Here is a 17054-nt window from a genome sequence, read left to right as displayed (position 1 = left end):
ACCTATTTCAAATACTCTCTTTCTCAGCAGCAAATAAAAAAAAGAAATGGCATAACTGTCTCCTATGACCTTTAGAATTTCTATACCATGCTTGAAAGTCTCTTGCCAATACTGTTTCTGACTGGCTGACTGCACAAGGTGAGCAGAGTCAGGATTAAGCTGCATAAGACATGCTCTGCTGTGCCCTGACAAAACAAGGGTTGATATCCTGCCTGAAAATCATGGAGAGTTTCCAGACTCTGGGAGAACTGGGCTCCACCAGGAGTGTGATCCTGGAGGGGTGAAAGGAGGAACTGTTGTGTTTGTAAAAAGATAAAGAGAGAGATTTGTTCTATAGGGGTGTAGTCAGGTATGGGGGAAGGGGATGTCTCAGCGGGCCCATGCCTAGGCATCCCTTCCCACTGAGGGACCGGCCACATGACCGTATAGTATAGAATAGAGTTTGTTCAGGTTATGGGGAGGGGAGTTAAGAGGGTAGAAGAGGCAGAGAAAGGCAGAGAGGGAGAGAGTAGAGAAATAGAGGCCAGCCATGAACACGTAGAGAGAGTGGGGAGAGGATTGGGGGGGGGGGCACCCAAGAGGTCAAGAGAGAAACAAGAGAGCAAGAGAGCAAGGAGGGGGCACGCAACCCCTTTCATAGTGGGCCAGGCCTACCTGGCTATTGTCAGATAACTGTGGGGTGGAGCTTAGACAGAATGCTAACAGAACCTGTTTCCAAAAGGATATCTGGAGAAGTTGTTTCTGCCATAGGACCTGCTATCAGGGAGAGTCATGAGGTGCTGCTCAGCAGCCTACAATACATGGAATATTCTCCAGCTAAAGATCTTATTTAAAACAGCAGTGGGCATGGTCACCTACACCTCTAATATTAACACTTGGGGGCAGGGCTGAGGCAAGAAGATTGCTGGGAATTTGAGCCCTTTAGTCCACAGTAGGTTCTATTCCAGCCTGGGCTACAGAATGAGACCCTAACCCCCTGCTCCCCAACACACACACTCAAAATATAGTGTCTTTAATTGGTTGTTCTTAAATTGTTTGACATCTAGATAATCGCATGGCTGTTAATTTGTGAGGAGACACCTACAGAGTTTAGATTTTTTCCTCGAGGTGAAGGCTCTACCCCTGCCCTACTGCGATCTGACTGTAACTTTCTTCCCAGCCCCCCCTCCCCCCATTGCTCTGCAAAGACAAATGCTCAAGAGAAACTTATCTATGTGTTTTTGAGAGTACTTGCATGTGTGGGTTAGTATGTGTGTAAGCAAGAGGAGACCGAGAAACAGAAGGAAGACTCCAAGATGCAGAGAAGGAGGAGAAGACAGGCAGACAAAAAAGATGAATGGATAGAGGGACAAAAAGGAAGGAAAAGGGAAGATGGAAAAGGGATGAAGAGAAGAGGGAGTAAAGAGAAAAGGAGAGGAGAGAGGAAGAAAGGAAGAGGAAATAGAAAAGGAAAGAAAAAACAGAGGGCTGTCACCTGTAATAAAACCCTGTGACCAAAGCAAGTGGGGGAGCAAAGGGCTTATTTGGCTTCCACATCCTGATCACAGTCCATCATGGAGGGAACTTAGGGCAGGAACCCGGGAAGCAGGAACCTGGAAGCAGGAACTGAAGCAGGGACCATGGAGGAATGCTGCTTATTAGCTTGCTTCCCATAGTGGTTCAGCCTGCTTTCTTACACAACTCTGGACCACCTGCCCAGGGGTGGCACCACTCTCAGTGGGCCGGGCCCTCTCACAACACCATTAATCCAGAAAGCATCCCACAGGCATGCCCAAAGGTTATCCTGATAGAGACAGCTTTTCAGTAAGTTTTGTTTGTTTTCTCCTAGCTTGTATCAAGTTGGCAAAATGAACAAGCACACTGTGCAGCGAAAAGGGGGAAAGGTGTATGCAGGACCTGAAACTCTCAATGTGGACCAGGTTCACCTCAAATTCACAGAGTCCAGCCTGTTTCTGCCTTCTGAGCTCCGTGATGAAAGGTGTGTGCTACCACGCCTGACTCCAACTAAAATATTTTAAATGCCCCTTACGTTATGTCAGAGTCTGGAAATATGCCAAGGACTGTCTTAGTCGGGGTTTCTATTCCTGCACAAACATCAAGACCAAGAAGCAAGTTGGGGAGGAAAGGGTTTATTCAGCTTACATTTCCACATTGCTGTTATTACCAAAGAAAGTCAGGACTGGAACTCAAGCAGGTCAGGAAGCAGGAGCTGATGCAGAAGCCATGGAGGGATGTTACTTACTGACTTGCCTCCCCTGGCTTGCTCAGCCTACTCTCTTATAGAACCAAGACTACCAGTCCAGAGATGGCACCACCCACAAGGGGACCTCCCCCCTTGATCACTAATTAAGAAAATGTCCTACAGCTGGATCTCGGGGAGGCATTTCCCCAACTGAAGCTCCTTTCTCTGTGATAACTCCAGCTTGTGTCAAGTTGACACAAAACTAGCCAGTACAAGGACCCTGTGCCCAGTGACCCTACTCTCTCCCCTGCAGACAGACAAGGCAGTCTCTGTAACAGGTGCAGAAGCTCACAGTAAAACCAAGAGTGCTGGACAGATCCCCGAGGTGAGGAGGGGACATGCCTGTTGAGGCAAATGGGGAGGACAGTTTTTCAGGTGAACCAATGAACAAGAATGTTCCAGTAGAGACAGTATGTGTGGGGGAAGGGTGGTTCTTTAGAGCTAAGGATGCAAGTGGGCAGCAGAAGGGTCACAGTAAAGATGAGATTGGAAGGGACCACTGTGGTCCACCCACCTTCCCGGGACAGATTCAGATATCTGCTTTACACCGAGTGCCTCAAGGATGCCTGGAGTGGCCTGTGCAATATTTGTTCACCTCTTTCAAGTTCTGCTCTTGTGTTGTCTTCTCAGGCAGGCCCTGTTCTGAGGGTTGGATGTTCACACCCTGTCCCAGATGCGTCCTTATGCTTAATCCCCAGTGTGACAGTTTTAAGAGGCAAGACCTTTAGAAAATGAGTTAGCCAGGAGAAAAGATGTATTATTGTCTTATAGAAGAGCTTAGGGAAAGTACCTAGACTTTCTCTTGTCCTCCATCCCCTCTGCCAAGTGGGGACAGAGGGCTAGTGGTTGTCCCTCAGGTATCATTTTGGAAGCGGAGAACAGTCCTTAGAAGACAACCATATCTGCAGCACCATGGTCTTGGACTTCTTAACCTACAGCTCTGTGAGGAATAAATTGCTGTTCTTTATCAACTACCCAGTCTCAGGTGTTTTGTTACAGTCACATGGGATAGACTAAAACACCGGTCCTGATCACCTGTTAGAAAATTGTAAACGGGGCATATAGCTGAACTGTAGCCTTTTAGGCATAAAGCTCTGGGCTGGAAACCCAGACCAGCAAAAAACTATAACATTTCAGTCTATTTCCCTGGCATTTCCCCCAGAAGCTCATCTTTAATGTCAGCTTCTAATCAAGAGTTTGGTGGTCGCTTGTGGATGAATGAGTACAAGGATGAGCTAGCTGTTGGGTGGATGACTAGATGGACAGATGGATGAATGGCAGCTAAAGAATGAATTTATGTTAGGTAGATGGGAAGAAAGGCAGGATAAAGAGGAAAAATAAGCTAGTAAAAATGAAAGCAGAGTCCCTGGGCAGCAAGCCAAGCACCTGGACAGCGAGACTGTGGCCATCATGGGGTGTGGGGACTGGCCCGGTGGCCTCCTGAAGTGAGAAGATGGAAGGGGAGTGACCAGTCTGCTCACAGCCCGAGGCCGTGTTCCTGGAACTGTAGATTAATGCCTTTCCATTAAGGCAGCAGAGGGGCCAGGGGAAGGCCGCCTCTCATTCCCAGAGCTTCCATTTCCTCCTTAGGAAATGAGAGGGGAAGAACTCACCTGGGAAATCTAAATGGCCCATCCTTGGAGGCACCAAGGAAGCCCTGCAGCCTCAGAGCTCTGAGCTGGAGTGATTGCTAAGAGGTAAGCTGCAACTAAAAGCCTTGCTCTCTAATCCCCTCCACTCTCAAGGGATTTAGATAACAAAGAAAGTTTAAAGTGCTTTTTGCAGTAAACCTTTAGCTTCTGACTAAACCCTCCCTCAACTCCTGCTACACAGAGAGAAGTGTGGTCCATCCAGGTAGATCCTGGCCATGACCAACTGAGGCCAGATTACAGGTTAATCTCAGTATGGGAGGCTTGGTTTTAGGAGGATCTTCTGCAATGGAATTCTACCATGCCTCTGGCTGAGAACTTACAGAGTAGTCGTAGTTAAGCCTTCGCACAGGCACCTGCTTGCTTCTCTTTTGTTTGAAGCTGTTACTTCTGTCAACTCATAACAGGCAACTTCTTTTTATCAGCTAAATAAAGGCCACTAATAGCCAAGATGACTATATTGTAACACAATCATACCGGAGGAATAGTGTTTCAGTCTTCACTGACCTTGAGGGGTAGCAACACCACTATTAGTTTAGAGAATGTGCCTTTTGCCAGGGTTCCACTGTGTGAAATCCTTTGTAATTAGAAGTTGTGAGTTTTGGGGAATCTAGTTTTCCTGGAGGAAGTGGACCATAAGAACTCCTGAGTTTGCTGACCCATGGAGGGAGGGCTCAGAGATAGTCACAAACTTTAAAATGTTAAACTTGCATATCTCTCCTGTGACTGACTTACAAGCTATAAACATAACAGTACCTGGATAAAAGGACTTAAAGAAATCAGGAGAAGACAACAGGTGGTGGTGGTGGGGTCTTTTTAACTGATACTTTGTATCAAGTGAAATAGCAAGAACTTGGCGTTTTTTGAAACATAGTATTCGTGTTTGTTCTGAAGATGGTATCCTCTCGTGCACAGTACTGTAACCACCCTCCTCTCACTGGTTCTGTCCTGGCTGTTTCAATTCCTCCTCTTGAGAGAGCTTGAGAATCCTAATTCCTCAGCATCCAAGACCAATAAATGGAGCCAGACCCAAATAAGAATCATTAGAAAAGCTACTGTTTACTGTCTGGTCTTTGCCCCAAGTCCAGAAGCATCTGAAGTGAGCTCAAGTAGAAGGTTCTATAGATGGGTTCCATAAGTCTCTTACTGGGTGCACAGCTCTTCTTCTGGCACTGTTAGCTGACCCAAAAAGAATGAGTCTATTGTCCTCATATTCTGGTGACAGATATAGAGTATTCCAATGTCACCAGTGATAGTTTAGAATAGCAGCTCGCTTCTGAACATGGCACACCAGGACAAAACAGAGGCTTATTGGGAGAGAGAGGGACAAGGTGGTGGCAGAAAGAAGGAGGGGGGAGAGATCAGGGGGCTTTTATATGTATAGGTAATGACGTAATACAGGTAAAGGTGGGAGGTGAGCCAAGTGGATTCTGGAAATATGGTGACTATTGCTTTGCAAATGGGTCTGCGGGTCCCACCTACGTGATGTCACAGGTTTCAGAGATCCTGATGCCAACGACCAGGAAGAGTTGGCATCAGGACCTGGCATCACGGAAGAGTGGTTCCAATTCATACTCAAGAAGTCGCATGTCTGGGTAGATTTACCCTGGGTTCCAGTGTCACATAGTGGAATCAACAGAGTCCCAACTATTTCCCCAAATAGACTAGTCTAATGTTTTTGTTTTTCTCATATATGTTCACTCATGCTCTCCCATGCATAAAGATGTTTGTCCCAACCCTGTTCAGCCTGACCCTCTGAAACAGGCATTAGACACAGGCACCAACTCCACACTTCAGCTGGCAAGACAGCTAAAAACAGGACTGAAGGCTGGTGCCTCAGTCTTTATTTTGTGACTACGCTGTGTTGAAAGCACAGAGAAAAGTCACTGCCTTTAATCTTTTCTCTTGAGTCACCATGACTTCTAGCAGGACAGGTCCCATCCTCCATTCCCTCATGAGAACAATTATCTGTGAGGATGAAGCTATCACATCAGAGATTGATAGATGGAAGACCAACCATGTATGCAGGGGCAACACCTTGACGGAGAGGAGTGTCGAGGTTCAGCTGACGTCAGACCCCGAAGATGGACTTGACGTCACTGGACTCTTTATTTTCTCCTCTTTCGAGGGTGGCCACATTGACTAAGTGTCCCTCTTCTGCTTTTCACCATTACCTCACTCTTTAATTGCCATGGGGATGAGTAACTGAGTATAGCCCCTGGAGGCTGCTGGGGCCCTGGCTTGTGCCTTTAAAACTCTGGTAATAGGGCTCAGGAAACAGATCAGTAAGTAAAGTGCTTAGTTTGCAAACTGAAGGCCTGAGTTCAGTCCCCAGAACCCACATAAAAAGTTGGGCATGGGGCTGGGGAGTCGGTTAGTGGGGAAGAGAGAGCACTTGCTCCCTAGCACCTGTGTAGAAAAACCAGGGGGACTGTGACATAACCCCAGAGCTGTGGGGGCAGGGAGGGAATGGTGGAGACAGGAAGATGGCGGGGGCTTACTGAGCAGTCAGTTCAGCCAAAATCTATAAGCTCCAGGTTCACTGAGAGACTTCGTCTCATAAAGGCAGAGTGTGATAGTGCAGGACACACTCCTCTGGCCTCTGCGTGCATGCACACACACATGCTTGTACACACATGCTTACACAGCTAGACAGAGTAGCGTGTGCCTGTTTGTAATCCCAGCACTGGTAAGGTGGAGACAACCAGGATTATTGCTCTGTAGTAATAATAGGAGGCCAACCTAGCCTACTCTGTGAGCCCCAGATCAGCAAGAGATCCTGTCTCAAAAAATAAGATGAACAGCACCAGAGGAATGACTTCCAAGGTTCACCTTTGTCCTCCACGTGCACTCTTGAAAACACACATGTACACACACACACACACACACACACACACACACATACACAGGCAGCAAGACTCTTCCGATAACGCTAAGGTCCACTGGGAAACCCACCCTTTCACTTGTCCCTGACTCCTGCTCCTTACTGAAAGGTTTCAATGGAACTATCTGGGCTCCCTCTCAAATACCTCATTAGTCTCTGGAAGCTCACACAAGGCGATTTCTATACATCTCCCTTTCAACCTCAGAACAAACACCTCCCATTCTCACTGGGCAGTTGGCCCTGAGCTCTGGGGCTTAGGCAATCCCCCAGTCTTAGCCTCCTGAGAATATGAGATTACAGGCATGTGCCTTGGCCCACTTTGCTGAGTCTTGTCTAATTGACTCTTTCCCCTTGAGTACAGATCTCTCGGACTGCTAGCTTCCACTGCTTCTCATATTTTCTTTTAAGAGATTCTCTAGAGTGTTTTCTAAACAGATGAATGTTTCTTCTAAAAACACTACTTCTTAATGGGTCCATTAAATATGCTAATAATTAAGAATGCATTTGGAAAGGAAGGCCTCTCCTGACTAGTTTATCCGTCTAGGCTCTACCATTCTCTCACCCTACCTCTCTTTAAATTTCACATCGCTCCACTTGCTTGTTGATTCTTTATTATTTTAAAGTGTTTGTGTGCACGTGTGTGCGTGCACAATCCTGTAGAGGACAGAGGTATCAGGTCTTCCTGCAAGAGCTGTGTGTGGTCTTAACCAGTGAACCCCAATTCCTCTTGCATTTTAGATTCTGCTTTTATTTCTGGGTTTATTCACCCACGGACTTTGTTTTTTTTTTTTTTAACCTGTTCTACCCACTTCAGCCTGTGAGCTGCATTCAGGGAGAAACCATGGCTGCTCTATGGTGTCTGCAGCACATAGCAGAGTTCATGCCTAGAGGGACATTGTTAAACCAGCCATTGTGAATACATGCAGTAGAATATTCGTGATCAGTGGTACATTGCAGTGGCCTTGCCTAATTTTAACTGAAAAGCACGGTGCAGCAAGATGGGATAGGAGAGCAGAGTGGGAAGGAGCTAACGGGCTTAGCTAGCCAAACCACAGCATCCTCTATGATAGACATGACTGCCCAAATCTGGACAGAGTGGTCTACATCCAGTGACACTTCAGTCCACTGTTTCACGCCAACAAAGCCTATCAGCAGCCCGATGACAACATCCACCATGACCACTGGCAAAGCCACTACAGTAGGTATCCAGTACTGCTTGATGAATGCATCCGTGAATACATAGATTCACTGGATCAACTGCAAGGATCACAACTCATCTAAGCATCCCCTAATGTGGGAATGCCATGAGGGCTGTTGGGGATATTGCTGCATTCCCAGCACAGAGATGCACGGTGCCTGGTGCAACCATGTTTCCTTACTCCATGGCTTCATAGAGTAAATACTGATGGCTCTTGTTCAAAGTTGGGGGAATCTAATCGAGATCATTAGAAGACAGAACAAAATGTTTCTTTGGTGTGGTATCTCAGGAATGGAGGAATTTTATACATGTAGCACAAAGGGCTCGACTGGCCAATCTTGATTATCAGTTGCCTGGGCTTAGAATGCCTAGGAGATGAGTAAGTGCACTCTGGTGCCCCGTTAGGGCATTTCCAGAGATCAGAGCGTGATGGTCCCAGCGTAGTGGAAGGTTTAATCCACTGATCAAGCCCAAGTTTAAATATACCATTGGGAAGGTGGCAGAACTGTGTGGGGGCAGAGCCTGGGTGAAGGAGGTAGGTCTCTAAGAGTGCTTTGGGGAACCACATCTTACCCTGGCCATTGCTAGTGACTTCTCTGGTTCTGGCTCATAGTGGTGTGAGGTGCTCCACCACCTGCTCCCAACCATTCTGAAACCGTGAGCAAGGAGTATCTCTCCACTCTATGGTTGTCTCTGGAAGATACAATATGATATACGCAGGGCTATAAAGTGGAACAAAAACAAAACCATATTTCCTTCTCTCAGAATATGATTGCCGCAGTGACATTGGAGCAAACGTTAGTGTTGGGGTCCAGGAATCGTCTCATAAACCACAAGAACCCCCGATCTGAGTCAGACAGGGATAGTGTAGCGAGCACACGGCCCAGGACTGATTGACCAGGGCCATGATCCAGAACTGAACCACGACCCCCAAGTTAAGATCGTACAGGGTTTTTAAGTCCCAAATCCACAAACACCTGTGCTAAGCTATTTCACCCATCAGCTAGCCCATGTCTCATTATGTTTCTCTAAGGAACCTAATGAAATTGTAGCATTTCTTGCTCAGTTGTTTTCTACCTACCTGCCTTAGTTAGAGTCACTATTGTTGTGATCAACACCATGACCAAAAAGGAGAAAAGGGTTTATTTGGCTTACACTTCCATATCTCTGTTTATCACCAAAGGAAGTCAGGACAGGAACTCAGGCAGTGTGGAGACCTGGAGGCAGGAGCTGATGCAGAGGCCACTGAAGGGTGCTGCCTACTGGTTTGTTTCCTCATGGCTTGCGCAGCCTGCTTTCTTTCTTTCTTTCTTTTTCTTTTTCTTTTCTTTTTTTTTTTTTTTTTTTTTTGNTTTTTCAAGACAGGGTTTCTCTGTATAGCCCTGGCTGTCCTGGAACTCACTTTGTAGACCAGCTTGGCCTCAAACTCAGAAATCCGCCTGCCTCTGCCTCCCGAGTGCTGGGATTAAATGTGTGCACCACCACACCCGGCTCAGCCTGCTTTCTTATAGAACCCAGAACCACCAGCCCAGGGATGTCACCATCCATAATGGGCTGGACCACTAATTATGAAAATATCCTACAGCCACATTTTTTAAAGATTGATTTATTTAATGTATATGAGTAGCTGTATACATGTAATGTGTATACTATAGCTGTTTTCAGACACACCAGAAGAGGGTACCGGATCCCATTACAGATGGTTGTGAGCTACAATGTGGTTGCTGGGAATTGAACTCAGGACCTCTGGAAGAGCAGTCAGTGCTCTTAATTGCTGAGCCATCTCTCCAGCCCCTACAGTCAGATTTTATGGAGGCATTTTTTCAGTTGAGGTTTCCTCCTCTCAGATGACTCTAGCTCCTGTCAAGTTGACAGAAAACTAGCAAGGACATCACCCTACCATAATTTTAGGACTAGCCACTGGATTTCTTTAAATGTAGTGGTGAATTTTGGTCAATTCAATGCAATAACCAATTCGGGGCAGTAATAGACGGGGAGGACATATAGGGAGACGGTAAGGGTTGAGTGAGGGCACAAAGTCGCAATTAGGAGGAATCAGTTGATATGATTCAGCATAGGACAGTGACTACAATAAATAATAATGTAATTTATACTTCAAAATTGCCAAAAGATCACCTTTTAAATGTTTTACACAAAATTATAATTATATGGGTGTAATGAATTTGTTAACCAATGTAATTTAATAATCTCACATCATAAACATATATCAAAATACTATATTGTACCCAATAAATATATACAATTATTTGTTAATTTAAAATGAAATTCTAAAACCTTTGATTTTTGTCTACTTAAGAAGAACCAATTTCATCATATTTTTTCTTGGCTAGACTCTAATCTCTAACAACAGTTAAATGAACTCAAAGGAATGGGTTCCTTTTTGAGATATGATTGGATTTTACAGGCCTTGGTCCCAGGTCATACAGAGTTGTGTTGGGTTAAGGTTAGGGTTAGAGTTAGGCTCATCAGGCCAATAGGACCACTTGAGTCAGGTAATTATGCCATTCCATAGAATCATGGGGTGTTTTCCAATAATTTAGTGGTAAACTGGGCTGAGTGTTAGGTGAGCCCTTGAGAACAAATCCTGCAAACAACACATAGATGAAATTCTTCTTGTATTAAAACAAGCTGTGAGGACAGGATGCAGTTGGGGGTGACTGTCTCCTTTGCCTGGATCTGGGTTACTATAGTTCACTAGGAATTTTTTGGACTCTGAAACGGCTCCAAGTCCCGCCTTGGGGAGCGCATGCTTCTTGGCTTCTTTGAATTTCATAACCACATGTTGGGCAGCACAGCTCATATTGTTCCCATCAGAGCACAGAAGAGAAGCTGTGTTCACCATTTCCTAATTCAGAATGAACGGCCTCATCTAAAGACAGTCGCTGATGTCCTGCATCCAGTATATGGTCCCTCTGCGTCCTGAGGCTGAGGACCTGGAGTGACAGCTGCATGCAGAAGATTCTTATCCTACCCTCCCTCCTTGCTGCACACACTGGTTCTCTGTCTTTCCTTCCCTGTGGTGGGGACACACAGTGAGAAGAAGTGGTGACCTGTGAGTCCTGCTGCTCCCCAGGAGGCCCAAGGGCCTGGTGGAAGCTGGTAGAGTGGGATGCAGGGAGCAGCCAGGGGTCTCTTAGCACTGACCAATGTCAGCTGAGCTGTGTGAGACCCAAGGGGTTTATTGGTCCCCAAGCTGGTAGGACCCTCCTCTAGCTTCCTGTGTCATACCTGCCTTGCTTGGTCCGGTCCCCACCTCCTGTAGTAGGAACCATGCTCCTCCTATACCTCAGGATACCAACATGGAAGGAGAGTGCACCGGGAATTAAGTATAAGAAGGGAGCATTGCCCAGGCCAGTGGCGAGGTGGGAACAAGGCTTGGCTGGGACTCACTGTGTCTTGGTTCACAGCTCTGCATGCTTCTACAAGTCCTAAAAGAAAGATGCTTTTGCTGAGCCAATGACTCTATTATTTAGAGTTTCTATTGCAGTAACGAAACACCATGACCAGTAAGCAACTTGGGGAGGAAAGGGTTTATTTGGCTTATGTTTCTATATCAGTGTTCATCATCAAAGGACAGGAACTCAAACAGGGCATGGATGAGGAGGCAGGAGCTGATTCAGAGGCCGTGGAGGGGTACTGCTTACTGGGTTGCTTCTCTTGGCTTGCTCAGCCTGCTTTCTTATAGAACCCAGGACCACCAGCCCAGGGATAGCATCATCCACAATGGGCTGGACCATCCCCCATTAATCACTAAATAAGACAATGCCTTATAAGCTTGCCTATAGCTGGATCTTAGGGAGACACTTTCTCAGTTGAGGCTCCCTCCTCTCAGATGACTCTAGCACATCTAAAGTTGACATTAAACTAGCCATCACACCAACCCTCTGTGTAAATGACTTGCCAAAGCACAAAAGGTAAAATAAGGCATAACAGGGCATAGCCTAGTTATCTTGCAGAGATCACCAATACCTAGTCTGTGTAGGGTCTGGCTCCTGGTGAGCAGGTTCTATTCATTTCTATAGCTTTTCCTTCCTCTGCTGCTCACCCAGTGGCCGTTCACAACGCTGTTTGTCTTTAGCCCTGCTTGGCTGTGTGCCACTATGAAGTCATACATGCTGAGAAAAAGAGTACTCCAGGGTACGCAGTCAGCTCGCTGGGGGGCCCAGAGGCTGTGTGTGTTGGAGGCAGAGCAGTTGGGAAAGCCTGGGGCAGGAAGACCTGGCAGTTTCTTGGGTTGTCGTGGATTTGATTGTCAGCAGTGAAGCTGTGTAATTCAAGCTGTGGTGTTCGTGGCACCTGTAGAATCCATTCATTTAGCAGCTGATATCCAGGGCTCCTGGAGCAGCCTGTGTTGTACTCTTCACCCAGCTCCTCATGTGAAGTACCAAGTCCATGATCCCGTGCTTATCTCTGAGCTTTCCAAGATGCCCCAATGGTCATTTACCTCCCAGTCCTTTTCCTATGCCACATCATCCTGGACCATCCTCCGTGAGGTTCAAAATGGTAGTTCTTTGGTCCCTCTAACTTAATCCACTGGTCTGCCCATGGTTGAAATGCTCCTGGTTGAAGCAGCTCTGCTGAGCCAAAGCTTTCTTCCAAAAGCTGAATGTGTTTGCTTCCGTGAATTAATTCTTGTCATTTCCATGTCTCCAACCATAATGACATGACCACCTGCGAGGGGTGGTGGATTGTGGGGCGAGGGGTGGGGGGTGGTGGTGGAGGGAAACAAGGCAGGAAACAGCCAACAGCCAGGGGATGGAGACCTCAGAACAGACTCTTGGGAGACAGGACTCAGCTCCTTTTAATAGGGGAACAAAGCCTATTTAAACCTTTGAGGGGTGGGGTGGGCTGGGGTGCCTCATTAGCATAAGGAAGAGTTTCAGGTGCTGCTACAGGTGATCTTATAAGGGGAAAAGAAGTTTAAGCTGGCCACTGGGCTACATGACCTCCTCCTGCGGGGCAAAGGTGGAGGCACTGATCTATGTGCACCAGGACACAAAGGCAGGTCTCAGGATGAGATGTCTGGGATTTGGACGCGCCCTGATCTCACTCTTGCTCCAGACCTGCTCCCCACGGCTCCTCAGCTCCCCTGGCCCTATAGTTTCTTGTCATAATGAAACAGTCCAACTCAAAGAAACACCATGTCCCAGTGGAAACCATTGGTCATTACGAGGGAGATGTAGGTAAGTTGTGTGTGCTCAAAACCCAATGTGCCCAAATTAGAAGGGCCTCTGGCTTACCTGAGGTAAAACGGTTTTATGTTTTGCTCTGTTTTTTCCTGGAGACCAAGACTCACCATTGACCCCAAGTCACCCAGACTGTGACATTGTGTGGCTGAGGTATGATGAGATAGCAGAGCTCTCTTGTTGGGGTGGGTTCAGACGCACAATTGCTAACTCTTCAGGATTCAGCTTGGATGGTGGCCATGACATCTGGTATAAGGGGTATTTGGCAACTGGATGAAAAAGAACATTATTTATGCTGAAGGCAAGAAATGAGGGCGTATCTTCAAGGAAGAAGCCAGAGCACCTCAGCACACCCTCCTGGTGTCTAGCAAATGACTGGCTCTTAGGGGATATGCTTGTTAAAGTAGCCATCGATTCTGATAATAGGTTGATGAGACAGGGGAAGCCTCAGGGGGAACCTTCGAAGGTCTCAAAATCCTTGTTTCATCAGAAAAAAGTTACTGTCCAAGACCCAGGTCAAATACCATCCAACCATGGTTGGATGGTTGTGACATTTGGTACCAGCTTTGTGACATTGGTACCTGTCCAACTCACATCCAGCAAGATGATGGCCTGAGCTGAGGCACTGCCACCAGGAGAGCAGGGTGGGGAAAGCAGAAATTTAGGAACCTCAATAAATGGATGTGGATTCTGATGGTGGAGGTGAGCATCCGCAGGATCCACACCTTCATCTCAGGGATGCTACAAGATGTTAAGTAGCCCAGATTCCTGCTGATTTTGAGTGCCATTGGCTGGGTTCTTAACTGAAACCAATCTCTCCTTGTTCCTGTCCCCTTTCATTCACATTAGAGTAAGGCAGCTCCACCTCCATCTTTCTGTGACTGTCACAACTGAAGTGTGACTCCACTGGTCCCCACAAAACAGTTGGAAATAAACATGTCCTCTCTAGTACCATGTAGGGGAAATCCTGAAAGCCATGATCTTGTGGACAGAATGTCTCTTTGTTCATTTGACCCAAAACTGACAACTCTTTGGGGAACATAAAGACAGCCTGAATCACAGTCGAGCAGGCACTGTGCAGGGTGATAGTTTGCAGTGGCAGTCAGGGCTGTGGCCACTAAGACTCTATTCTTTGTGGTTCTGACTGTGATACCTTGTGATTATTTTTTCCTAAAACAGAATGAATGGACTTCCAAATGTCAGGTTCACAGGCAACCTCCTTCTTCCTCGGATATACACAAACGGAGATTTCCTGGGATTATTTTGAGGCCTGCAGGATCTGGCAAGAACCGACTGAGTCTGGCCTCATTTCCGATTCTTTCTTCGACTAGCACATATCTAATGCAAACTTGTTTATTCCACAAATATTTACTAAACCCCTGTACTGTACAAGACCACGTATTGGAAGTCTTGGGGAGGGGACAGAAAGGATGTCTCAAGGCAAGAGAAATTCACTGTGTCATGTTGGACAAGGCAACCAACAGCCTCTATGAGTCTGTTCTCTCTTCCACAGCTGGTAACATAACTGACCCAAAATTGTCCCCACCACCTTAATAGAAATAATGTGTGAAAAGTGCATGCCTACACAGTAGCCAGTACCCAGCAGCTGGCTGGTCAGTCAGAGACACTGTAACCAGAGTGTTAGGGCAGAATCCTATATTCAGCAGCCATTACAAGCTAAAACAGACAAGAAACAGATGAAGGCTTTCTACAGTCATCTTCAGGATGCTGATTTGAGCTTTAGGCTTGAACAGAGGAAGTATTGGGGTAGGGTATGATCCCGCCTGTCTTTCTTAAGGCTTTGGTGCTGCATGGTGGTCCCATCTCTCAATCCCGTTACCACACGAGGAGACCCATCTGGTCAGGAAGTGTTCTTTGTTTTTATTCTAATGCAATCTCCAAGGTCATCTGCTCCAGGACGAGCCTCTCCATCCGAGAGGGAGTGGATCTTCCTGCCTGGCGGGCCTGGTTTTTCCTTGTGGATCCAAGTGTCAAGTTCATGCTTTTGGACAAAAGTAAGTCCCACACTCAGAAGAACTTGGGTTAAAAACACAAACAAACCTCTGTGTTTCTAGGGTGCGATGGAGTGAACATCATAAATTGTCAAACCAACCAGGACCCTAAAGATCCTCTGGCAGGGTTCCAGTACCTTCTGTACCATGGACTCGTTTGGCATCTGTGATAACGATGATGTCGATGACGACAATGACTACGACGATACAGGATCAAAACTCTACCCAACTTCCTGCGGGAATCATGAGTTCCAGATTATAAATACACAATAATAAAATCTTTCCCAGAAATCTTAAGAACATCTCTCGGGTCCCCCAGATAAGTAAAAGAGCCAGAACAAGCCATCTCCTTACGCCTGGACATGTCAGGAGCCAACTGGTTTGTTGTTTTAGGAAGTTCAGAAAAACAAAACTGAACTCATACCTGACTGTTCCTGCACTGCAAAGCCTTCAAGGCTTCCCTGTGGGAAGGTGTGCGGTAACCCACCATGAAGCTGTGTTTATGCAGGCAGTGACCTTGCTTCAGAGAGGATTGCAAAAGCAGATAAGTACTATTTCCCAGAAAACATCTGGAAAAACGCAGAGCCGTAGTAGCAGAACGGAGGATTCAGCCAGCGCACCAGTAGCTAGCTCCAGGAGTCGTGGCTCTTGGAACTTGATGCTGGGCAGGGTGGAAGCCCTGAATGGATGGGTTTACTTCTGCTGTCAAATAAGTGGACTTTGTCTGTCACAGGCAGCTCAACCCTCTTGGGAACTGGTTAGGGCCAGAAGACATAGCTCAGTGGCAGAGCACTTATTTAGCTTGCTGGAAGTCTTGGCTCCCATTAAAGAAGGGGCAAGGGAGGCTCAGTAAGCGATTGGTGTCATCCTTAATGTTTTGAGAAAGGGGACCACAAGCCCAACAAAACTCCAGGAGACAGGGAGTGGGCTCAAAATCCCACCATTAGCTGAGGAACTATTGATATTTGATACTAGCTGGGAGAGGACTAGTCAGTTTTCTTTAATGATGTCAAGCACATGCCAGGGCAGGCCCCACTTCTGGGAGATGTTTGGTAACACAAACTGGACCTGATGGGGTGGGATTCAGATCAGAGTTGGATGGATAGGATGAGGTGAGGATGGAGAGAGGGGTTCCAGAAGGAGTTGGGGTGATGAGTGAATATGATCAAAATACATTGTAGGAAACCCTCAAAGTATTAAAGTAGTATTTAGAAAAAGAAAGAACGGGAGAAAAATACAACCTGAGGGTGATGAATTCTGACTGCCCAGTCTCCTTTTTTTCCTCTTCCTGCAGAACATGGCTAGCTATGTGAGTGTGGACGCAGCCTTGGATTCTCACTTCATCGCTTTAGAAAAGTCACGTGACCAAGCCCCCTCGCTACGTCTCTCGTCACACCTGCTTTCTGGATGCGACATGGTTAGAGACAACATTGAAAAGGCACTGAGCCAGCACTGAGGCGCAGTGGCCTGTAGTCAAGGGTTGTGCTCTAACTAGTTCAGTGTCAAGGAGCAGAGCTCCTGTACCAACCCGTGCTTGTACCCAGGGGTATGTGTTCAGAGCAGCCGTCCGCCTTGACCAGAGCGCATGCGCATCTGCTTCTCAAGCAGTCGGGGATTTGAGCAAGGTTGGTAAGCTAGTCACTTTCCAAATCACTGTGATAAAATAGGAGGGCGTGCTTATTCTGTCTCATAGTTTTAAATACTTTTTAAAAATTTATTTTGTGTATATGAGTACACTGTAGCTGTCTTCAGACACACCAGAAGAGGGCATCGGATCCCATTACAGATGGTTGTGAGCCACCATGGCTTCTTCACGTTTTACCAGATGTTTTTGTCTTAAAGGGAATAAGAAACAGTTACTG

At 46.6% G+C, this 17054-nt stretch overlaps 1 long non-coding RNA gene across 1 annotated transcript; it reads right to left on the bottom strand.

The window, feature by feature from the left end:
- Window positions 1–15041: 15041 nt before the first annotated feature.
- LOC115029566 lies at window positions 15042–16720 on the bottom strand. Its single transcript, XR_003835123.1, has 2 exons — window positions 16434–16720; window positions 15042–15425 (listed from the first exon to the last, which is right to left on the bottom strand). It is a non-coding gene; the product is annotated as an uncharacterized LOC115029566 (long non-coding RNA).
- Window positions 16721–17054: the final 334 nt, after the last annotated feature.

This window comes from Mus caroli, chromosome 16, assembly GCF_900094665.2.
Source record: "Mus caroli chromosome 16, CAROLI_EIJ_v1.1, whole genome shotgun sequence".
Lineage (NCBI taxonomy): Eukaryota > Metazoa > Chordata > Mammalia > Rodentia > Muridae > Mus > Mus caroli.
Note: the sequence above shows the minus strand (reverse complement) of the source record. Positions and strands in the feature narration are given on the sequence as shown.